Here is a 9629-nt window from a genome sequence, read left to right on the forward strand (position 1 = left end):
TTATTATTATTATTATTATTATTATTATTATTATTATTATTATTATTATTATTATTTGTCGAAGATATACCAACATCAAGTTGGGCATTTTTTAAAGAAACTCGATTTTATTTTTGGAGTCTTTTTCAGAAAAATTTTCAATTATCACTTTTGAAGAGTTTATATCCATTGCATTTGGATGCCCCTAAAGTGGTTGGAATATATCCTGAGATTAAGAATTCTGTTAATCAACATGTAAGTATATATGTAACTATTTCTAAAATTCTTCAAAATGTTAAGGAGGCACATAGCATTAAGAACCAAAAACATTTTTATTATCTACTTGTTAGAAATTAGATTATATTTGTACAAGTTAGTTTTGATCGTTTTAGTTAATTCAATCTCAGCAAGTGTAACATTTAAATTGTAAACGTTTTGAAAATAAATTTGTCGAAACATTTGTGAAAAATCGTAATTTGAGAGCAATATTATCATTAAGATGAATGTAATGTAAGGAATAAAAAGTGAGCCATGACTCAATAAAAATAATTTTACTAGTAATGGATCTAATAAATAGATATAGTAAGAATGTAATGCTAATAATGAAAAATTTTAGTGATTGATTTCTTTTCTCTTTGATCCTAATTGAGATTCTCTCTACTCTCTCTTCTTTCTATTGGTTCTTAAATTTTTTTTCCTTACACATACAACGTTAAAGTTATAAATTTATTCCCTATATTTTTAGAAAAAAGATATTTATTTAAAAAGATAATGTGATTCTCACTCAACAACTTATCCCAGTTCCAACTTTACAGTTCTAACTCAAACAGGAATATTGTTCATATCTATACCCAAATATATACTTCAATCCCATAATATACTTGGTAACAACTCTCCAATTGAATCATTCTCTACAAACTTGGCCCAACTGTAAGACCCAAAATTTTTGAAAAGTCTTATTATGAGTCAATTTTAATTTATTTATTTATTAAAGACTTTAGTTTTAGAAATTATTTTATTAAAATCAATTAGATCAAATTTCGATAATTAAACTAGAATTTTTATCTAATTTTATAATTATTGAATAATTTTCATATTTAAATTATAAAGTTTAGTGGTTGTAAAATAATAAGAATTTCTATATGATTTGATTTAAATAATTGAGATGTGGGGTTCAATACTTTCATTTTTATGAATAAAAAAAATTAAGTATATTATATTATGTTTTAAATTGGAAGACATATATATTTGCAAGTTGATGAATAAACGATATTTTTATATATAATTATTGTTTAATTAAAGTGGCTTTCAATTACTAAATTATCCCTAGTTTTTTTAAAAATTACAAAATTACCCTAAAACCTAATTTTACCCAAACCCTAATTTTCAACACATACACACACGGACCCTCACCATCCAGCCGCACACCCCACTTCCCCCCACATTTCCCTTCTGCCCCCAACGAACACAAACGCACACACACAGGAAGAAAGGGAAGAGAGAAGAGGGAAGGGAGAGCCGAACGGAGAAGGATGGGAGAGGGAAGGCTTGTTCGTGCCGTCACCATGCTGTTGCTGCCACTGAATCGCCGCGCGTGAGGGGCCTGTGTTGTCGCCGCCATTGCTGTCACAGAGGAGGGAGCCCAGAGGAGAGAGAGATCATGCGACTCTGAGCGAGGAGGACGTGGTCAATGATGCGAGGAGCGCGACCCGCTGCATGAAGTTGCGCCGCCGTGCTGTCGAGAAGAAGGCCGTCCAGTCGCACAGAGTAAAAGAGAGAGAGAGAAACCACGGGAGCAGAGGTGAGAAGGGAGACCTGCGCCAGCCACCGCCGCTTCTGTCGCTTGAAACCCCGCTGTCGTCGTCGAAAAACTTTGCTGGTAAGGGTTTTTGAGTTTGGTTTCATTCATTTAAGATTCTGAAAACTTTATCGTCTCTGCATGTGGGTTTCAGTCACCATCGCTGGAGTCCAGTCGTTGCTGTCGCTTGAGGTGGCTGCCGGGGCCGCTGCCAAACTAGTTCAGAGCCCGCCGCTACTTCGTTTTGTCATTTCCGTAAGTATTTACGTTTCGAACACCCCTGCGTTAGTGTTCGGTTATGTTTGGTTAAAGACTTTGAGGTTTAGTAACATAGGTTTGAGTTTTAATGTTGCGTGTCGTGTAAGTGTTGTTGTGGCTGCTGCGCCGTTCCTTTTATTCCAGTAAGTGTCTCTATCTTGGAATTCTTGCAATTAGTTTTCCATTATATGTTTTAAGATTTTCCATAATATTAATGTTTTAGGAATTAGAAACCGAGTTTGCACGTCGTGTTTGAGGTTGTTTCTGCTTCTGAGAAAGCAAGCGGAGCTGAGGTTTTGGTTGTCGTCAATTTGGGTCGAGACGAAAGGATTTCTGTGAGGCACTTGGATTATGGTTTTACTTATCGAGGTAGGGGACTTTTCAGAAAACTACACTCTATAAATTTGAATTATTATATATGGATATTGATGTGAGAAAATGTATCTTTGAGTGATTGTATAAGTCTTATGTATTGTTGGTTGTCTTGGGTGAATATGAATGCTTGTTTGGCTGAATTTGTTCGGTTTTGTGAAACAGATTGTTCTTGAAATGCTTCTTTAAAGTTATTTTTGTAAAAGCTTTGAAATCGAGTTTAACCTGTTGGAAATTGATTGGAGTTTGAATTGGTTTTCTTGAAATATGAAAATGGTATGCACCTTTGGATTCATTTGGATTTTGAGCTGATTTGGTTTTGAACCCTTTAAAGAGGGTTGTGGAATGGTTTAGTTGGGACCCGGAGAGGGTAGCAAGGTCCAAGTTTTAGGGGAGGTGCTGCCAAAATTTCTATGGAATCCGTACTCTATTGAAATGTTATTTGGAAAATTATGAGTTAAAGGCTTTTACTATTTTACTTGAATTATTTGAGAAATTTATGAATTATGTTTTGAAATGACTCATTGAAAAGACTCATTGAAAAGAGAACTATGATTTAGTGTTACTTCTTAAGAAAGGTATTATATTTTTTGGTGTAAGACATTTAAATAAAAGTTATGTTTTAAGCCGTTTTGAATGTGAAAAGGATTTATGTCTCTGAATTTAACTTGTGGATTTCAATTTGGAAGAGACTTTACTTTAAAGCTGTTTTAAAGGTGAAAAGGGTTTATGTAATTGAATTTGATTTAAGGATTTTTACTTAGAGGAGTTTTAGTGACTTTGAAAGAACTTGGATTTCGATTGATAAATCCCATTTTTTGACATTTTAAGAAAGGTTAAAGTATCCTTTAAATTTCTAGTTTAGAAAAACTAAAATGATTTCCGAGCCGTTGGGAACATTTCAGATTTTTAATATGAGGTTGAGAATTGTTTTTGGGTTTAATAAAAGAAATGGTTTTGCAAATGTGTTCTGAGTACTTGTGTTCTGAGTAAAAGAACTTAGATTCTATCCTTATTACTCACATCAGGAATCCAAGGTTTTAAGGACTTTAGACGAGTTTGAGGAAATGAGTTATGTCATTCTCCCCTAAAGGACTTGAGACTCTGCTGAGGAACTTTTGTTACCAAATCCTGTTTTAGAATGAATGATTTTGAATCTCTCGGAAACGGCTTTTGATTTGGTGTGGTTTCTGAAATGTTTGGAAAGATGTTGTGGAGATTGACCTTATTTTAAAAAGGAGAATTTACGTTTGAGGAAAAGTGGCTTTTGATCCTGAAATTATTTGAGGAATGGGACACTTTGAAATTTCCGGACGAGCTTGCCCCCATGGATAAACACTAGTGAGGGTGTTATATGTTTATCTTTGAGAATTACTCGAGTAGGGAATGCACGACAGGGGGACAGTCCAATGGTTAGCTACCAGGACTTGTCAGGTTGGCTTCAGAATCGACAGATGAGACTCATTAGCCACTAGGATAGGCAAGCATCATATACATCTATGTGACATTGTTTGGGTGTGCATGTTGTACTTAGTTTGCCTATGTGATTAATTATGTTTAATTGCTATTTGCTCTACTTGAAGTAACTGTTTGTTTGTGCTTGAACTTTCCTACTTGTGTTTGGGACTAAAGCTCTATTGGATTGTGATGGATTAGTTGTTGTTTGGATTATTTGGGCCTAGGGCCGTGGTTGATCATGAAGTGGGCCGAAGGCCATGTTTGGTTTGTGTTTCTGGTTTAGAAAAGTATGAAAAACTAAACTGGTTCAGCATAGACTTAATGAACCTATGCTTGGAACAGGTTGGTCATTCATGCTATTTAAGAAAAACCTTTTGAAAGGCTTTTGAATTTTGAAGAAATAATAGTTTCCTCCTTCAGAAAAGATTTCAGAATTTTAATGGTAAATCTTTGGTTTTAAAAAGATGCATAAGGCGGTTATTAATCACTGTAACAATTTTATTTTCACGTATCCTATTATAGTAATTCTGCAACCCTATAGTGAGAACCCTTTCGAGGATGATGTTCTCACTCCTCTACAGGTGTTTCCTTTTCAGGATATGGACGAGGAAGTCATGAAGAGTTTATTCTGTTTTCTATTTATATGATGTATTGTATTGTTTTTAGATATTATGTTTTCCCTTGCCTTTATCTTTATACATTCTGTAAGAGGGATAGAAATTGTATTAGATAATGCTTGTAAAATTATTAATATGTATATATATATGTATCCTTTGTAAATATTGATATTTGTATGGATGTATGTATCTATTAAAAAGTCTTTTGAGTTGTAATACGATTTAAGTTTTAAACAGGCTCATATTTTAGTATTAAATATTATAAGAATCGTCGTAATACCCAATCTATCATAGTAGCACAGCCGGAAGCATGACATTTTGATAGTTAGGGTGTTACATTATGGTATCAGAGCGGTCTAAGGAATGGACCGACTATGCTTCAATTGCATACTCTGAGCGTTTGTCATGTAGTAGGTTTTGTTCGCATAACAAGAATTAGAGCTTTATGAACATGACAGTCTATTGATTAATGGCATTAGTCTTGCATTGCATAATTCCGGATATTAAGTTTGCCATCTTAATACTAGTGAATTATGTATATGATAGCACTAATGGGTTATCATAGATGATATACAAGTTTTGGGTAAAGCGAATTGCAAATTTTGAGAACATTAGGAGTTAATTCTCGATGTTACTCGGTTAGGTGTCTCGAACTCTGTGAATGTTACGTGGCTTGTTCTTTCTTGATGTGCGTTGAGGTTCTTGTTTGCGATTTCTTCCTTGGGAACTAATTTTATTATCTTCCAATCCCGCCCTCTTGTTCATATGCGTTCTCGTTTGATCTTACCCGTATATGTCTGTTTGTAATTCCTTGAAATAACTGCCTCATTTGTTTAAAACCCTTTATCTTCACTCATGTGTTCTTTGATGTATTTTTGAATTGTTTGATACATCAAAAAGATCCTTGAAAATCTCTAAGATATCATTACCGATTGAGTTGTCTCTCTTTGTAAGTTCTGTAAATTCATCGAATCACCTAAAAACTTGTTCGTTATTTCCAACTTTGGGAATCCTGCTTAATTTCCTTTGAAATGAGTTCCTTTCTTGAAAGCAAGTTGACTTTCCTTTCTAGTGCATTCGGAGTATCCTCATTAGGGTACAATTTTAAGGTTACACTTGGAATTTTAATTCAAACCTTTTTAAAGAACTTTTGGATTCTTTTTAAAGAAATTTCAAAAATTAACCTTTCTCTTACTCAATTGTATTCATAATCATTCTCTAAACTTTGACAAAGTTGTTCTGAAGTTGGCATACACTATTTTAAATGAAGTTTTGAAAAGCTTTCTTATTTAACAGAAACTTGTCTACTTGCAACGCACTACTCATTTCCTTTACCGACTTATAAGCAAATTTTTACCTTGGATTATCTTTTCTAAATGGAGTTTAACTTCTTCAATGTTTGCTATAATTTTTATACACGCCTGTTTGAATATAAACCTTGAGAATTTTTGAACAAACATTTGATTTTCTTCCAACCTTGCCACGATTTCACTGTATACCATTATTTGATTGAGTACCTAAATGTCTTTCAGGATTTTCGGGAAATTGTTTTGGCTTTAACCCGATTGACTTTCCTTTTTCAAACCTTACCTATTTTGTCTTTAACTTAGAAATTGTTTTGACGTGAGGCAACTTGATTTTCTTCCGAGTCTTATGCCTGCTTTTGGTTAAGTTGTGTACATGACTATCTTTCTGAATGTTTGAGTAAATATTTTTTTCTCTTAGCCAAATTGGTGTTCATTTTGTTTTAGAATTCTACATAATCTATTTCAACATGAAAATATATTAATGTAATGCCACAATTATACTTTTTCTATTCTTTTACAAAATGTTGTTGTGCACCTTTTCTTTGAGAATGTGAAATGATTTTTGAAAAAGTTTCCATTCCTTATGAGCAATTCATTCGAAAGTATTTTAATCCTACTTTTGAGTCTTGTAAGCTTTGTTTTTGATTTTAGACATTCTTCTTTTGTAAATCTTATACTGCTTTAACTCAGCTTGATTTTGTTCAAACTACTGTACTACCTTTTCTTTCATCGTTCCTATCGGACTTCTTTGATTCGGGTATTATTCTTGAGGTTTCCAAAGTGATTTTCTTCCTAGCACTCTTCATCATTAGTACATCCTTGTTTACTTGTAGTTTCATCAGTCCTTTCAAAACTCTTGCGAAGACTATCTCGTTACTTTTCCTTCTTTTCTCTGGTCTTGTATCTTTCTGAATAAACTCGAGGATTGCTTTAGAGTCACGTATGCCCTCTAGGCGTAGCATGCGAAAATTTTCTTTAGTATGTTGTTCGTGAAGGTGGAAAGGTGAAGTTTTAAAGTGCGCAGTATCACAGGAAGCTGTGGAGTTTTAGTTTTCATGCGAAAGAGTTTTGCACATGATTAGACTTGTGACCGGTAGTGGGCGTACCAAGGGAGTGAAGAGGTCGAGAACTCTCGGACGAGTTGTTTGATATAGTATGGTTGGTAATGGTGGAGATGCGTCTGGATGGAGTTGGAAGTTGAAGTTCTGAAGTGGGTATAAGATCGGTGAGCAAACGTTTTACTTGTTGTTTAAATACCAGCCTGCTTTGTAGCCTTTTGCCACATTAACTATAGCCTTGCTTTGTGAACGCCTATCTTATATCATCTGCCTTACACAATACTTTACCCTTATATTTAATTAAATCTTATAGTTATGCAGTATTTTAACATCTATATATATATGTTAAACTTTCTTACGTATCTAAAAAGCATTTAGAAAGTAGAGTACCGATTCTTTATATTATCTTATGTATTCCTTCAATTTTCGAGGACAAAAATTTTTATAAGGTGGGTAGAATGTAAGACCCAGGATTTTGAAAAGTCTTATTATGAGTCAATTTCTATTTATTTATTCATTAAAGATTTTAGTTTCAGAAATAATTTTATTAAAGTTGTAAAATCTGGTCAAATCATAATTAATTAAATAATAAATTAAATAGGAGCGAACATGGTTAGAAAATTTAGCAATCGGAATTCGATAATTTAAATATGATATTTGGACTTAGTGGATTTTTCTGAGTCGGAAAACATAGTTTTCTGCATATGCGCACTGAAAATTTGACAGGCAATACCGGTTGAGATCTATCCAATACTGCAGCTGAATAAATTAACTATAAGTGAATATGGTTAGAAAATAAGAATTTATAATTTAAGATGATAGAAATATTTAAAATACGATTTAAAACACTAATATTAAAGGTTTTGGCCCGAAATTGGGCCAACAGGTTAACCAAGTGAACCGGGCCTAAATGGGCCCAAGACCCAACATATGTAAACCTTAGTTATGAGCATTTCAGCTTATTAACTCTAAAGAAAAAATGTGGGGGTGCTGAAATGGAGAAGAGAAGAAGAAGAGAGAAAATCCTAACTACATCAAACTTCAAATCACCATAACTTTTGATCCGAAACTTCGATTGACGAGCCGTTTGCGGTCACGCGTCGCTCTTTTTATCCTCTAAGTTTCTATCTAAGTTTTTTGGTTTGTATTTGATGAGCAGATAATTTATACCCTTTTTGGCATTATTTTTACATAGTTTTTAGTATGTTTTAGTTACTTTTATTATATTTTTATTAGTTTTTATTCAAAAATCACATTTCTGGACTTTACTATGAGTTTGTGTATTTTTCTGTGATTTTAGGTATTTTCTGGCTGAAATTGAGGGACCTGAGCAAAAATCTGATTCAGAGGCTGAAAAAGGACTGCAAATGCTGTTGGATTCTGACCCTCCTGCACTCGAAGTGGATTTTCTGGAGTTACAGAAGCCCAATTAGTGCGCTCTCAATTGCTTTGGAAAGTAGACATATTGGGCTTTCCATAAATATATAATAGTCTATACTTTGTCTTCGATTTGATAGCCCAAAGTGGCGCTCAAAGCCAGCCTAAAACTTCCTGGCGTAAAACGCCCAAACTGGCACCAGAATTGGAGTTAAACACCCAAACTGGCACCAAAGCTGGCGTTTAACTCCAAGAACAGCCTATGCACAAAAAAGCTTCAATGCTCAGCCCAAGCACACACCAAGTGGGTCCCGAAAGTGGATTTCTACACTATCTGCACTTAGTTACTCATTTTTTGTAACCCTAGGTTACTAGTCTAGTATAAAAACTACTTTTAGAGATTTATTTTATGTCTTTTGACCATCTTTGGAATCATATGTAACTTTTACATCTGAGAACCTCCTTGGAGAGGCTGGCCATTCGGCCATGCCTAGACTCTTTTCACTTATGTATTTTCTACGGTGAAGTTTCTACACCCCATAGATTAAGGTGTGGAGCTCTGCTGTTCTTCATGAATTAATGCAAGTACTATTATTTTTCTCTCAATTCACGCCTACGTCTTCTCCAAGATATACTCTCATACTTAATTCAGTTAAGTCAGAATGAAGGGGTGACCCGTGACAATCACCCACTATCTTCATTACTCGTTTAGCCAAGATCCGCGTGCCTGACAACCACAAGCGGTCTACATGATGTTCAACGTAGTCATTGGACAACAGTCGGAGTACATTCTCTTGGATATCTAATACATGGACCGAGTCCGTGAGATTAGTATCTTCGTGGTATAGGCTAGAACCATTGGCAGCATTCCTGGGATCCAGAAAGTCTAAACCTTGTCTATGGTATTTCGAGTAGGATCTGGGAAGGGATGACTGTATAGAGCTTCAAACCTGCGAATGTTGGGCGCAAGTGACAGTGTGCAAAAGGATCAATGGATCCTATTCCGACGCTAGCGGGAACCGACAGATGATTAGCCATGCGGTAGCTGTACCTGGTATTTTTCATCCGAGACGAGAAATCTGACAGTTGATTAGCCGTGCAAAAACCGTAGAGGACCATTTTCACTGAGAGGATCTTACAGCTTGCCATGGAAGGGAGCACGCATGGTTGGAAGAAGGCAATAGGAAAGCAGAGGTTCAGAAGCAACAAAGCATCTCCAGACGCTTATCTGAAATTCCCACCAATGAATTACATAAGTAACTCTATCTTATTTTATGTTTTATTTATCTTTTAATTATCAAAACCTCATAACCATTTGAATCTGCCTGACTGAGATTTACAAGGATGACCATAGCTTGCTTCAAGCTGACAATCTCCGTGGGATCGACCCCTTACTCACGTAAGG

The sequence above is a fragment of the Arachis ipaensis genome, chromosome B10 (assembly GCF_000816755.2).
Source record: "Arachis ipaensis cultivar K30076 chromosome B10, Araip1.1, whole genome shotgun sequence".
In the NCBI taxonomy this organism is placed as follows: Eukaryota; Viridiplantae; Streptophyta; class Magnoliopsida; order Fabales; family Fabaceae; genus Arachis; species Arachis ipaensis.